The 16056-nt window shown below is 46.7% G+C and overlaps 1 protein-coding gene across 1 annotated transcript in view; it reads left to right on the forward strand.

The window, feature by feature from the left end:
* Positions 1–997: 997 nt before the first annotated feature.
* OTUD7A (OTU deubiquitinase 7A) overlaps positions 998–16056 on the forward strand; it is a 111228-nt gene continuing 96169 nt past the window's right edge. The window contains 1 exon segment of the mRNA XM_048519711.1: positions 998–1046. The gene's annotated coding sequence lies outside the window, so the exon portion shown is untranslated.

Raw genomic sequence — 16056 nt, forward strand, 5'->3', positions numbered from 1 at the left:
GAGGTAAAGTCAACGAAGGCAGAGGTTCAACTGAGGTAAAATAAAGGCGGGGCGTAATTAAGGTAAAGTCAACACAGGTGGGGCATAAGTGAGGTAAAAGAAAATAGGTGAGGCCTAACAGGTAAAAGAAAAGCAGTTGGGGAGGATATAACTGAGGTAAAGTCAAGGAGGGCGGAGGTTCCACTGAGGTATAAGAAAAGAAGGCGGGCCATAGCTGAGGTAAAAGAAAAGGAGGCGGGGCGTAATTAAGGTAAAGTCAACACAGGTGGGGCCTAAGTGAGGTAAAAGAAAAGCAGTGAGTGTGTGTGTGTGTGGGGGGGGGAGGGGGGTAAAACTGAGGTCAAGTCAGCCAAGATCGCTCCACGAGTCTCCCAGCCGGGCCAACCTCGCAGGGCCGCTGTGAGGACAACGTTTCCCGGGGGGGGGGCGGGGAAAGAGGAGAGGGGCAGCCAATCCGCGCCTCGCGAGCCGAGCGGGGGAGGGGCGCCCCCCGCCGCCCCCCCCCCCCCGCAGCCGCCCGGCCCCGGCGGCACGTCCTTGGCGGAGGAGGAGGCGGCGGCGAAGGAGGAGCCGAGCCGGTCGGAGCGGAGAGCAGCGAGCCCGGCGCCGCCATCGCCCTCCTCCTCCTCCTCCTGGGAGCCAATGCGGCGCCTCCAATGGGGGCGGCCAGGTGAGCCCCCCGCCCCGGAAACCCCTCCCCGCTCGGGGGCAGGTGCGCGACCCCCCCCCAGCCCCCGCCCCCTCCCCCTCTCTCCCTCGCCCCCCGTTTGCAATTCGCCTCCCCCCCCCCCGCGTGGCCCCCTTTTGCAATCGCTTCCCCCCCCCCCCGCCCTTGCAGGCGGAGAGGCTGCATTGCAGAAGCGCTCCTCTCCATCCATCCATCCATCCCTTGCCTTGCCTTGCCTTGCTTGCTCCCCCCCCCATATCTCCCTTTCCAGCCCCCCCCTCCAATTCATTCATTCCTTCCTTCCTTCCTTCATTCATTCATCCCTACCTGGGCCAGGGGGGGGGGGCAATTCCTCAGCCTCGACTTTGCTAGGAGCCAGGTAAGGGCTGCTGCTGGACCTGGTGTGTTGTTGTTGTGTTGTTGCTGTGTTGTTGTTGTTCTTGTTGTGTGCATGGGGGAGTGGGGAGTTCAGGCCTCCCCGCGTTGCATGGGGGAAGGGACGCCAGCCCCCCACCCCGCCAAGCTGCTTGGCCTCCTCCTTCCTGGTTGCATGCCCACCTAGGTGATACTCAGTATATATGGGATGCACATACATCCATAGGGGGGCAATGCACATGCATGCATATGGGGGTGGGGGGATGCCCGTAAGCCTATCGGTCCCATCAGTCCCCTGTTCTTCCGCCCCCCTCCTCTCTGGAGTGAATAAGCATCCTTTGGGGTTGTGGGGGGCAGCCATAGCTCAGTGCAGCGAGCTTTTGCCATGCCCAACGTTGAACATGATGCGGCAGCTCGGGGAGAAAAGGGTTTTCTGCGTCCATTGGGTGTGTGTGTGTGTGGGGGGGGGGAATGCCGCTTGACAATGGCATGGATGTCACGGCTGTCTACGTTTCTATGGAGACCCCGGGAGGGTGACCCACCAGGGCCGGGCCACAGCATCCTGTAAGTGGGATGAGAACTAGATAAAGTGGACGGGTGGGGAAATGAGATCATGGTTGCTGGCTTTGGCATGTGGCAGGCAACGGAACAGGGTGTGTGTGTGTGTGTGTGTTTGTTTGTGTGGATGTCCGGTGACCCTTCAGGTTTGGGCCGCGCCGATGATGTCATCCTGTCACAAACTCACAGCCTTGGTCAGCCTGTCCTCTCTCCCCACCCCGGGGAAGAAAAGTAAATTGTGTTGCATGAACGGCAACACACCGACGACGACCGCTTGCGAAATGTGTGCAAAATAAAACACAGGGCGCAGATTAAAAAGGCTGTGCACATTGGAAAGGGTCAAGGTGGATGTGTTGTGTGTGTTTATTGTCTCGTGAGACGAAATGTCTCGTTTCAATCGAACCGTACCGGCATAATCCGCGGCCGACTAAAGTGAGCTGGGCCTATTCCTCTGAGGGTGGTTTTTTTTTTTTGCTGTCACGTCTAGAGACCTATTTACATTTTAATCAATTGCTGTTTTTGCTTTTAAAAAAAACACCCCTTCTAAATCTGGAACCGTCTATGTGATGCTTTAAGTCGTTTTTAAATATGTGCCGTCTCTAGAAAGCGTTCGACAAGCAGGGCTTCAAATTCTGCAGTTGTCATTTATTAAGGTAGGCACGGTGGACATACGCGCTCCATAACGGGCCCCTTTTACCGCTTATGGACATAGCAATGAGTGGATGTAATTGGGATAAATATTCTGACGAGGAACCCGGTGGGAAAAAAATAACCCTTGTCATCCAGAATCTATAAATGCAGCATCTCTGCTGGTTCTTTGCACCCATTTGTGTCATTCTCGGTGCAAGTGGATGAGACGGTTTCTTTATTTTTACTAACCAAAACGTGTCTTCCAGGTTTGTATAATTAGTCCGCAGTACGTTCGAACGTTGTGTTACCCGAATGAGATGTCTGTGCTGAATGGAACATCGTCGCGCGCTGCTGTTTACTGAGTTGAGACAGGAGCTGAGATGAGGGTGAATCTGGAGCACATAGTTTCTATTCAGCTTCATGCTCTAGTTAGCTGTAGGCCAGACTCTCATTAATGCGTCTTGTAATAGAAAGGATGGTTTCTCTCCCCCCCCCCCTTTGTTTTCTTTTAATCTGGTGGCGTGAAATAAACTTCTGGGCTACAAGGCCCAGAAGTTTATTTCACACCACCAGATTAAAAAGAAAACAAAGCGGGGGAAATACCCATCCTTTCACTGTGTTTTGAGATGTTTTGAGATGTTACTTCAGTGGTGGCGAACCTATGGCACGGGTGCCAGAGGTGGCACTCAGAGCCCTCTCTGTGGGCACGCGTGAACAGAGTGCCCCCCCATCTAGGCTGGCCTGGGCCGCTGGGCTCGATTATTAGCATTAAACCTAAGACCTAGTTTGGGGCATGGGCAAACAGAGTGCCCCCCCCCCACACATCTAGGTTGGCCTGGGCCGCTGAGCTCGATTATTAGCATTAAACCAAAGACCTATTAGCATTATCTACACCTAGCAGTGTAGGTAACTTGTTAAGCACTGTTAAACCCCACTGATTTTCATGCGAAGAACTAAAGCACGATCCTTTATCTGGAAGTATGCTTGGTTGCTGGCAATGGGGCTTGCTTCTGAGTAAGCCCTCCTAGGGTCGTGATCCATTGGAAGAGTTGCACAGTTGCTTCAAAGCAAAGCCACCGACTACCACCAAGCTTACTCCCAAGTAACGCACGCCTCGGAGCCAACCCTTTTTTTTAAAAACTAAAACCTCAGTATTCGGGTTCAATTGCCGTGTTGGCACTTGGCAATAAATAAGTGGGGTTTGGGTTGCAGTTTGGGCACTCGGTCTCGAAAAGGTTCGCCATCACTGTGTTACTTGTTGCCAGTTTTGCATGCTGGGGTGTGCTTTCTTTACTGAGTGGGGTGGGGAGTAGTGTCAGTCTTTGTTAGGGTTTGACATAACTCTGCAGTGATTATTTAAGGGTTTCCCAAAGAGGGTGTTGGAGACGGAGAGGGCGTTTTATCGGCAGGCCCCGTGGTGGCCTTCTGACCCCTCTGTGCAGCAACTGTTTTATTCCCTCACAACCCTAATTCGCTGGTGTTTGTTTTTCTCTCCCATGTAAACCTACCCGTTGCTTGTTTCCGGAGTCCACACTTTGCTTGCCCTACCATCTAAGGTAGACATATCAGTCCTGGCACCAAAAACTTTGGCATTCTCTCCTTAGGAAGATCCCTCTGTCTTCCTCTGTTGGTGTCTTCTGCCAGTGGGTGAAACCTTTCTTTGCTTATTTATTTCATTTGATTTCCTAAGCCAGACTCAGGGCCGCTAACATAAATGGTTAAGCAGCAGTGGCGTAGGAGGTTAAGAGCTCGTGTATCTAATCTGGAGGAACTGGGTTTGATTCCCAGCTCTGCTGCCTGAGCTGTGGAGGCTTATCTGGGGAATTCAGATTAGCCTGTGCACTCCCACACACGCCAGCTGGGTGACCTTGGGCTAGACACAGCTTCTCAGAGCTTTCTCAGCCCCACCTACCTCACAGGGTGTTTGTTGTGAGGGGGGAAGGGCAAGGAGATTGTAAGCCCCTTTGAGTCTCCTGCAGGAGAGAAAGGGGGGATATAAATCCAAACTCCTCCTCCTCCTCCTCCTCTTCTTCTTCTTCTTCTTCGAGCAGTCGTCATCAGACGTACCCCTAGTAATGGTCACTGGCCCTATTACTTGAGACTGGTGTTGTTTATCAAGTTGTTTTATAACTGTAGAAGTTTTTAATTGTTCAAATGTTTTAATTTTCATATGCGCTGCCTGGGGTAGCATAAAATGTTTAAAAATAAGCATTAAAAATGTGGTTCTGGTGGGTTTTCCGGGCTGCGTGGCCGTGGTCTGGTGGATCTTGTTCCTAACATTTCGCCTGCATCTGTGGCTGGCATCTTCAGAGGTGTATCACAGAGGGAAGTCTGGTACACACTGTGTCCAGAGGATGCCGGCCACAGATGCAGGCGAAACGTTAGGCACAAGATCCACCAGACCACGGCCACGCAGCCCGGAAAACCCACCAGGACCAGTTGAATCCGCGCCGTGAAAGCCTTCGACAATACATTAAAAATGTGAATCGTGAGAATCACACCTCTGTTGGGTGGTTCTGAGCAGAGTCACAGCCTTCAAAGTACACTGAAGTCGGTGGGCTTAGAGGGGGTGGTTGCCAACTCTGGTTTAGGAAATTCCAGGAGGTGGAGGGGAAGGGGAGCCTCAAAAGAGGATTCTGAAGAGGTTCATCCACCGGGCGTAAGGCCATAGAGACCCCCTTCAAAGCAGCCTTTTTCTCCAGAATTAAGTTCTGTTTGAAGATCAGTTGCAAGTCTGGGAGATCTCCAGACATTGGGAGGAGGAGGAGTTTGGATTTATATACACCCTTTAAGGAGACTCAAAGGGGCTTACAAGCTCCTTTCCCTTCCTGCCCCCATCACAAACACGCTGTGAGGTGGGTGGGGCTGAGAGAGCTCCGAAGAACTGTGACTAGGCCAAGGTCACCTAGCCGGCATGCGTTGGGAGTGCACAATCTAATCTAGTTCCCCAGATAAGCCTCCGCAGCTCAAGTGACAAAGCAGGGAATCAAACCCGGTTCTCCAGATTAGAGTGCCCCTGCTCTTAACCACTGCACCATGTTTGCATGCCAGGGTTAGCTACCCAGGTACCTCTCTTCCCATCTCCCCAGCAGCCTCTCAAAGGACATCTGCTTTTGTGGACTTGTGACATAGGAAACCAGAGGTCACCCTCCATTCCTTCCATAAATTCACTTGGGTACCACTGGTCCAAACATCTTAACATGAAGTTATGAAAATGCTCTCAGCAGGAGCTTGGTGTGTGCATGGTGGATGCCCCCCCACCCCCCCGGCATTTTATCTCTGCAACAACCCTGTTAGGTAGATAATGTTGACAGAAGTTGACTAGCCAGAGGTCACTCTGAGGCCCCTTCCGCACATGCAAAATAATGCGTTTTCAAACCACTTTCACAACTGTTTGCAAGTGGATTTTGCTATTCCGCACAGCTTCAAAGAGCACTGAAAGCAGCTTGAAAGTGCATTATTCTGCATGTGCGGAATGAGCCAGAGCTTCGTGGCAGGGTGGGTATTTGATTTGGACTTCCTTGTCCTAGTCCAGGGGTAGGGAACCTGCGGCTCTCCAGATGTTCAGGAACTGCAATTCCCATCAACCCCTGCCAGCATGGCCAATAGGGCCTGATGGGAATTGTAGTTCATGAACATCTGAAGTGCCATAGGTCTGCCACCACTGTCTTAGAGTGTAACTTAGCTTGTGATTTTGCTATAATAAATGCCACGTCCATCTCCATATGGTCATTCGCGGTGAAGGGAAACGATCGCACAGGCTATTGGAACGCTTTGAGAGGCTGACCCACCTCGTTTATGCGTGCGTAAAAAAGTAGCACAAAGTGCGCCTCTTTGTAGAGAGCATATTAATGACTAAGCCGGCAGCATCACAAAACACAAAGTCACAAAGTTGTTGACAGCTTAAGGCAGTGAGAATGGGTGGTACCGGGGCGCCAAAGTGCGGCGTTATTTTTGAAAATACATTGCTTTGTCTGAACGATGTCACCAAAATTTCCGACCGGGGCTCTGTATCAGAATGGCACCTGGTAAATTTAACTTCCTTAAAATGTTGTTGCTCCCTTTTAACGAGTCCTTTTGTTTTGTGTTCTTAACCTTAATGTTTGTGAATCGGTGCTTTTAAAATGGAAAACCCGTGCTTTGAAAATGGGTTCTTCAGAAGAGCTGTCAGCATAGATGCCAAGTTTGTTTTGTTCTCAAAAGATAATGGTCTTGTGTTGGGTTTCTCCTTTGCTTGCAGGAATCTTCAAATAGCAGAAGCAGCAAGCTGTAGTCCTGGATCACAAGTTTTCTCTGAGGATGACATTAAGAGTATAGTCGAAGGCATTCGTGGCTGGAACCAGCTGGCTGTTGTGAGATTTCCAAGCTGTGTGATCATGGCCTGGTACTTCCAGCTTCTAAAGTGTTGCCTGCATCTACGGCTGACATCTTATTTATTGATTGATTACATCACACTTTTAACCCGCCCTCCCCCGAAGGGCTCAGGGTGGCGTACAACAACAAGATAAAACAACACCGACATAACATCAATTCAATAAAAACAATTCCAACAACTTAGATAAAAATCAGATGGCAACAAGATCCACCCCCTTCCCTCCATACCCATGGACAGCCGAGGCAATAGTTGGCATACATAGGACCTCTCCAGCTAACCGGGTGGGAAGGCTCATTAAACAAGGCTGATGTCTATGTCTTACCATGATGTGCCTCTGAAGTTGCCAGCCATAGATGTGGGTGAAACGTTAAGAGCAAAAACTACCAGACAACGGCCACACACAGTCTGGAAAACTTACAACAGTTAGATTAGGGGTCTGAAACCTGCGGCTCTCCAGATGTTCGTGGACCACAAAGCCCATCTGCCCCTGCCAGCATGGCCATGCTGGCAGGGGCTGGGGATTTGTAGTCCACGAACATCTGGAGAGCCGCAGGTTGCAGACCCCTGGGTTTGATCGTGTAAGACGGTTGTCACTTGAAATTACCCTAAGCAAGTTGACTCAGAATGCTGCTTGGGTCTGTTGAATGGGGCTGACTCGGCCTCTTGAAAACTCATGCCTGTGAAATGTTTTTGGACCTGATTTAAGTTTGTTGTGTCTCTCTTTCATAATTTTTATTTCATTTATTTTAAATATTTTTATACCACCTTTCTACCACATCAGGGTCCCTGACGCAGTGAAAACGGTAACGTGGTTGAACAATCAAAATACCATTTAGAATTATAAAATGATTTTAAAAAACACATCAAGATACAACATAAGTATTTAGGAGGAAGAGAAATGATCGTTATTTGGGGTACGCCAAAACGAAGCAAAAAAGGTAGAGAGCAGATCTTGGCTTCCCCTCATTTTTACGGAATTGTCTTTGGGATGCAACTTTAGAACCGACTTTTTATTCGAAGGCATGATATATTTTAATATTCTGAAGTGAAAACAAAGGACAGCCAATTTATCAAATCATTCTGTCTAAAGACTTCTGGAAAAACAAATACAAAAGTCACTTAAACAAGAAAAAAACAAAAACATTCACAATCTTATTGAGCAAATCTTATTGAGCAAAGATATGAGAGCAGCAGTGGCGTAGGAGGTTAAGAGCTCGTGTGTCTAATCTGGAGGAACCGGGTTTGAGTCCCAGCTCTGCCGCCTGAGCTGTGGAGGCTTATCTGGGGAATTCAGATTAGCCTGTGCACTCCCACACACGCCACCTGGGTGACCTTGGGCTAGTCACAGCTCTACGGAGCTCTCTCAGCCCCACCTACCTCACAGGGTGTTTGTTGTGAGGGGGAAGGGCAAGGAGATTGTAAGCCCCTTTGAGTTTCCTGCAGGAGAGAAAGGGGGGATATACATCTATCCTTCTCTTCTTCTTCTTCTTCTTCTTCTTCTTCTTCTTCTTCTTCTTCTTCTTCTTCTTCTTCTTCTTCTTCTTCTTCTTCTTCTTCTTCTTCTTCTTGCTTTCAGTTTTGTTCGTTCAGACACAGGAATGCAGTTCCTAAATTTTAAACATTTGGGAAGACCCCAGGTATAAAAATTGTAACGTGGGAAGTATTAAGGGGGAAAAAACCAGGGCAGAGAAGGAGGTGGGTAGAAAGGGGGGACATAAACCTTGTAAATAAAATGAATGTGTTAGCAATAAGTTTGAGATGCTGTTTGCCTGCCGTGGAAACTATGAGAGATTGCAAAACAGTGTGGGGTCTTCAGGAGAGAGTTTTGTGTTTGTGGGGTTGATAACTCATATGCATCCTCTTATTGTTGCAGTCTTATAAGTAGTCTTTGGCCTGCGGACACAGCTTCCAGGGAAATGGGCAATTAAGCCTTAGTCAATTGGTGGTCCTTTTTCCTTTCTGGCAGTTGAGCCAGACTTGCATTTGTATGTCAAAATTCAAACTGTCCATACAGTTAAGAGATTCAGCTGATGTCCAAATGCAGTTTTCCCTGCCTTGTTTAGAAGGGTTTCTCCATTTGTTTGTGGAGCTGTGAAGCAATCTGTGTTCAGTAGTCTAAATGGTGAAGTCGTTGTGAATGATGTGTGTGTGTGTTTATTTGTACTAAAGCTTCCAAATCCCTTACAGTACTGGATATATCCCATGTATGCCCTCTCTGAAGGAAACTCCGTTAATACATGCCTGCAAGAAACTGTTAGAGGTTGGCGTGTGTGTATAAAAATATTTTTATTCATATACTATCCTACAAGCGCTGTATGGGTTACATCATGTTGTTCAAAGCCAAGGCAAAGTAATACAGACAAACTAGTCAATTACAATTCCCTGCTAAACTTGCTAAAGCCAAACTGGTCAATTACAATTCTCTGCTAAACTTGCTAAAGTTTATATTAAATTATTAAATTTAAATATTAAATTCAATAAAAGCAAGCAAGCAAGCAAGCAAGCCAACTGGTCAATTACAATTCCTTGCTAAAACTGCTGAAGCCAAACCAGTCAATTACAATTCTCTAAGAAACTTGCTAAAGCCAGGCCTTAAAAGATAATCCCCCACAAAAGGGGGTTTGTATGGCACACGCAGATGTTTCTGATGAAGGAGGATTCAAAACTTGGGAGTGGCTATCAAGAAATACCCGAACTATTTGAACTTGGGCCGTGAGAAACACTGTTAAAAAGCAGGCGCTGTGAATGAGTCATGGGATTGTGGTGTTTTGGAAGGAAAGGGGCAATGTTGGTTATCTGAGGAGAAGGAAATTCCCAAATCATGTGTTGAATGTGTGCATGCTGTCAAGTTGCAACCAACTTATGGAAACCCTGTAGGGTTTTCAAGGCAAGAGATATTCAGAGGTGGTTTGCCACTGCCTCCCTATGCCTGGACTGAGAGAGTTCTGAGGTGGCTTAAAAGGTGGCTTACAAGCTCCTTTCCCTTCCTCTCCCCACAACAGGCACCTTGTGAGGTAGGTGGGGCTGAGAGAGTTCTGAGAGAACTGTGACTAACCCAAGGTCACCCAGCAGGTATGTAGGAGTGTGGAAACACATCCGGTTCACCAGATAAGCCTGCGCCACTCAGGTGGAGGAGTGGGGAATCAAACCCGGTTCTCCAGGTTAGAACCCACCTGCTCTTAACCACCACACCACGCTGTAGAGCACCGTAGTAACCAACAGGTGCGTTTTTGAATGTGAATTAATTGAGAATTTGCTTCTGAATGCTCCTTCAGTGGTTCCGAATAGCTATTGGGATTTCAGTTTGGCCTCGCACCTTTTGTAACAAAGGCAGAAAAATCAGCACAAACTCGTTACAGGGAAGTAAAAGTCCAATTGTGTAAATCTCTGTGTCAGAATATAAGTGGTTTGTCGAGCAGTGGAAGCCCAGGGAGGGGGCAGGAGTAGAGATGACTCAGCGTGTCCTTTTGGCCATCGGAGATCCAGCTATTTCAGAGCCAGCCCCGAATACCTGCTGTTGTCGGAAAGTCCTGGCATTCATTTGTGTGCGACAGATGGCGTTTTGTCTCTACTTGTCTTGCAAAGGAGCCGCCCTTCTTAAGTTGTCACACATGTTTCTCTCTGGGCATACATCTATTTTGTGTATATGCGTAGTAGACTCGGGAGAGGAGGGAGGTTTCGTTGGCTGAGGTTGCAGCAGAAATCATCATTTCTTCCTTACATATGAATAGCAGCACGTAGAGAAGAAAAGCAAAGTTCTAGCAAACGATGGTTTGTGGAGACTTGCGGTCGAATGGGGAGCCCTTTGTTATTATTGGGGAGGTCTGGTGAAATAAGAGAAATTGTGACAAACAAAACTCTGGGCACAGTCGTCTCTAAAAGTAGACGCTGTTCCTCAGCCTTGATAAGGTAAAGTCGCGCACCATTTGTTCAGTTGTGTGCCTGTTTACAGGTGCCGCTTGGGAACTTCTTACTCAGTGTGTTGATGGAAGACGAACTCTGGAAAAAATCCTACCAGATCTTCTCTGTCCCAAGTTAATGTAAATAGTTGTGCGAGATTCCAAATGTTCTTGTGAGCAACTCATCCCTATACGCCCTGGATAAAAATGATTCCCAAACAGAAAGGTAGCATGAAAATCAGTTTCTTTCTTTCTTTCTTTCTTTCTTTCTTTCTTTCTTTCTTTCTTTCTTTCTTTCTTTCTTTCTTTCTTTCTTTCTTTCTTTCTTTCTTTCTTTCTTTCTTTCTTTCTTTCTTTCTTTCTTTCTCTCTCTCTCTCTCTCTCTCTCTCTCTCTCTCTCTCACACACACACACATACATATACATACACACATATACATATACACACATATACATATACACATACATATACATATATACACATACACACACACATATATATACACACACACATACACATATATACATATATACATATACACACATATATACATACATACATATATACACACACATACACACATATACACACACATATACACATATACACATACACACACATACACACATACACATACATATACACATACATACATACACATACACATACACATACACATACACATATATATATACATATATACATACATACATACATATATACATGTATTTATGTATGTATGCATGTATGCATGTATGTATGTATGTATGTATGTATGTACACAGATATATAATAAATAAATAAATGAGATACCTGTATATGAGATATATAAATGAGATACCTGTACCCAAATGGTAAAGCTGTCCATATCTACATATTGCTGTCTTGCTAGTTCTGAAAGGCAGTAGTTCAGTACTGGTGAAAAGAAAGTATATAACCCTGCCCAGACATGCAGTTTCTTGGCAAGACATCCTGCTCAGAAGGGGGGGGAAAAGGCTGCTAAAGCATTATGTAAGACTTCCAACACTGAGTTTTTTCCCCAAATGTATTTAAATATTAACAAATTGTTACTGAATCAGAGTTTGTTTTTCTTTCCAGCTTTGAAATTTTGCCACGTGTATTTAGTCAGAAGAGTTGGGGAGCTCGGTATGGCAGTGATAACAATTTTGTCAAAGGTTTAATAAAATCTGAAGAAGCTGCAAAGAGTTTAGGATTAGATTAAATATGGCCGTTGACATACAAAACCCTGCAGGCTGAGAAGTAAGTCCACCTTCTAAATTTTGAGTCAGTTGCCAAGGCCTGACTTTGCCTGTGTTTTTCTAGCTCAACTATCGGGCATTTGTGCTGTTGAATTCCTCATTTAATGCTGCCACCATTTTTGGCTTTGCAAATAATTCCCAGGCAGCTGTGACTCCAACAAAATCTTTTCCACCCAAAAGGCCCTGAGGAGGACAGTTTGCCAAACTGTTTTGTTTCACGCTTTTTGGTTGGGACATTGCAACTAAAGGATGAACTTTTTAGCTGGTTCTTTATGGTCTCTATTAATGGCTTGGTACTAGTTTCAAAACTAGTATTGGTATTTTGAGGGATGCGGCTCCATTTTACGCTGCTCAGCTCCCTCTGAGCAAGGCACCTAAAAGTTTTGGACTCTGAAGACCAAAGGAGTCAAAGTCGTGGCCCTCCAGATGTTATGGACTACACTTCCCATCATCCCCTGCCAGCATCATGCTGGCAGGGGATGATGGGAACTGTAGTCCATAACATCTGGAGGGGCGCAACTTTGACACCTATGCTCAAGACAGAGGCCAGTTGTTCGTGGAGTATTTTGGAGAGCAAGAATGCTTGATTGTACAATACATAACAAACAGGAAAGGCACATAGGACAGAACTTCAGTCGCTTGAACAACAGCTGCTCAGGGTGAGCTTATATGATTCTTTTTTAAAGAAAAAAACTTTCCAGAAATTGAGTCCGTCTGTCTTGGGTGTTGGGTGTTAAGACGTTTCCAGTTGGTGCCGTGAAGTAGGAATGCAGTCTCCAGTTTTAGCATCTTTCTTCCTTAGCTATGCACATTTAAATTAAGCATTGGTGCCAAACTCACGGCCCTCCAGATGTTATGGACTACAGTTCCCATCATGCTGGCAGGGGATAATGGGAACTGTGGTCCATAATGTCTGGAGGGCCGCGAGTTTGACACCTTAACACATATTATTTATTTATTTATTAAATTTATGGGCCGCCTCATCCCCAAAGGGCTCGAGGCGGCTCACAACACGGCTGTTTCAACAGCAGATTGATACAACATAAAAGCTAACCTATTAAAACTCAGCAGCAATTAATAACAATAAATAATTAAAACAACAAGATTGTGTAGAACACATGAACACATGTACACATATACACAGGCGCCCGATCTAAAGGCCAAAGAAGAAAGTAGAAGAAAAAAGAAAAAAGGGGAGGAGATAGGCAGGGCCCAAGATGGAATTAGGGTTGCTTGTTAACTAAGGAGCGCTCTATGGCCATGTAGAGGAGGAAGAAGTTTATGGCGATCCCGTGGGATTTTCAAGGCAAGAGATGGTGGTTTGCCGTTGCCTGCCTCCGCATAGCAACACTGAACTTGGTGCAAACTAACAGTGCTTTCCACCACATTATGTGAATTGACGTTAAGAAGAAGAAGAGAAGATGAGTTTGGGTTTACATCCCATCTTTCTCTCCTGTCAGGAGACCCAAGGTGGCTTACACACTCCTTCCCTTCCCCACAACAGACCGCTTGTGAGGCAGGTGGGGATGAGAGAGTTCGGAGAGAACTGTGACTAGCCCAAGATCACCCAGCAGGAATATAGGAGTGGGGGAAACAAATCCAGTTTACCAATTAAGAGTCTGCTGCTCATGTGGAGAAGCGGGGAATCGAACTCGGTTCTCCAGATCGGAGTCCACTGCTCTTAACTATTATTCAATACTGGTTTTAGGCTTTGCCACTCAAAAGAGCAGGCGATCACTAATTGTCGCAGCCCCAAGAATACAGAAAAATGTATCTTTGTTTAACCAGTGCCTAGGTTTTATCCTTCATACCAGTGTTTCCCAACCTTTTCGAGGTCAGGGTACCCTTGACCTCACTCTTCACATCTCACGGTACCCCTGCCGCCACCCTCCACCTTCCCCTCCCATTGCCCCTGCTTGCTACACCCCCCCCTCCCAGGGTGAAGGGAAGCACTGGGGGTGGTGGTGGCTGCTGACCTTGTGGCAGGCCCTGCCCCATGGGCCAGCTCCATGTCCTTGCTGGCGCCGGTGGGAGACACCACAAAAATGAGGGTGTGTGTGTGTGTGTGGTAGTGTTGCCCCGGTACCCCTGGGTACCACGGAACCCTGGTTGAGAATGGTTGCTTCATACCTTTTGAATGGAAGGCTCTTTTCTTCTGAGTGCCAGCGGGAACAGTTTATGTATTTATTTTAGAAAATTTATATGCTGCATTTCCAGAGACCTGGTCAGGGCGGGTCGCAACGCATATGTGACCCAACATATATGTCTCCAACATATAGCCGCTTAAAACGTAGACAATAGCCTCAAACTACCTGAGGGCCATAGAAATATTTTTAAAGGTTGATTTCGTGGTTATTAGTCTTGATTTAGCATGAGTAACTATTGTGTGCGTGTAAAGTGTAAGCACGGGCGCCTGTGGGTTTATCTCATTTAATGCTTACACCATCTCAGTGGGGTAGCAGTGAACTTGAGGGCTGGCCAGAGATTTACACCTCCCCCCCCCCCTCCCAACCTATTCTGCCTTCTATCATTTATACCCCAGTAACTTTCAGACTGATTTCCTTGGCCCAATAATTATTTTGCAAAATAAAACCATTGTGTATAATGGGGCTGGGTTGCTATAAATTTGGTGTGCCTACAGATATATCAGGTGCTTACAATTATTCATTGCCGGTTTTATAAATGACAAATTCTCTGGCAACCGGACAAATTTGCTTTTACCTGTGAACAATAGAGGACCATTGAAATAGGGGTTTTTAAAAATTGTTTGAAAAAAAATGCTGGGATTTTCAAAGGCATGCTGGCGAAAGAATTAATAAGTACATGGCAGAGATATTTCTGCATTAGCAGTTCGGGGAGATACTTTCAAGGTCTCTCTAATGCAGGGGTAGGGAACCTGCGGCTCGAGAGCCGCATGCGGCTCTTCTGCCCTTGCACTGCGGCTCCATGAGCCGAGCTGCCGGCTTCATCCTTGCCCGCCCTGCAGGCAGCAGGGCGGGCGCACCGGCTGGGTTGCGCGCTTCCCCTCTCGCCCGCCCCGTTGGAGCGGGGTGGGCGTTTTCCCCGCGGCCGGCGAGGCCGAGCCGCCAGCTTCATTCTTGCCCGCCCTGCAGGCAGCAGAGTGGGCGCACCAATTGCCCACGGTCGGCTGGGCAGCGTCGCGAGCTTCCCCTCTCGCCTGCCTTGTTCGAGTGGGGTGGGCGCTTTCCCAGCGGCCGGCAAGGCCGAGCCGCTGGCCCCATCCTGCAGGGCATCCATACGCTTCTCAGAATGAGTAGAGTAAAAGGTAAAAAAGCCCAATATATACAGTGTTATCTTTATTTTAAATGTCAAAAATTATTTGCGGCTCCAAGTGTTTTCTTTTCCCGTGGAAAACGGGTCCAAATGGCTCTTTGAGTGTTAAAGGTTCACTCATAGCGATGAATGGGTGTTTTATATTTTCGTCGTTTGTTGACTGGAAAGGGGTTTCATTGTGTTGGTACCTGGAACCACTCCATCTGAGAATCATAGATTCTTCTGCGGCCTGGAGAAACCCCCATGACCTCCCGAGGCTTGTGGAAATATTTCAGAAAGGGCATAAGTTATGCATGAACCGTACAGATAAGTGCTTTTGACATCTAATCATGATTCACCAGCTCTTAACCTCGTGTCTGTGTTGCTAATGCACAATAATTAGTGATTTTTTGTCATAACAGCGGTGGTGTCGTAGTGGGAGCGAAGTTATTCCTCCCTTCCCTCCTACAAAGAACACTCAGGTAAAAACCTGAATAGTTATTAATCATGAATATTGAAAGGGAGGGTATCATTTAAGCTTTGTAGCTAAATATTCAATATTTTTACTTTTCAGTCCTATAGAATACTTCACTTGAAAAAAAATATATCATGCAAAGTGAACCAGCACAATGAATTAAAATGCCTAATTGGCAATAAGGGTAGGCCTGAAGTAAATACCAAGTTTGGGAGGAGGTTTCATTCATATGGAAATGCTTGCTTTACTGAAGGATTGTGAGCCTTTAAGGATCCAAGCATGCTTTAAAGCACTAGGTATGGAGAAAATGTAGCTTCTCTGTTTTCCCTTTTTGTATTATTTTAAAACTGCTTTCAGAGCCAACATACAGGGTATAAATATTGTCAGTAATAAATCAACCCATTTCTTTCTGTTACTTCAAGGCTAGCAGTGGCGTAGGAGGTTAAGAGCTCGTGTATCTAATCTGGAGGAACCGGGTTTGATTCCCCGCTCTGCCGCCTGAGCTGTGGAGGCTTATCTGGGGAATTCAGATTAGCCTGTGCGC

This window comes from Sphaerodactylus townsendi, linkage group LG17 (assembly GCF_021028975.2).
Source record: "Sphaerodactylus townsendi isolate TG3544 linkage group LG17, MPM_Stown_v2.3, whole genome shotgun sequence".
Lineage (NCBI taxonomy): Eukaryota > Metazoa > Chordata > Lepidosauria > Squamata > Sphaerodactylidae > Sphaerodactylus > Sphaerodactylus townsendi.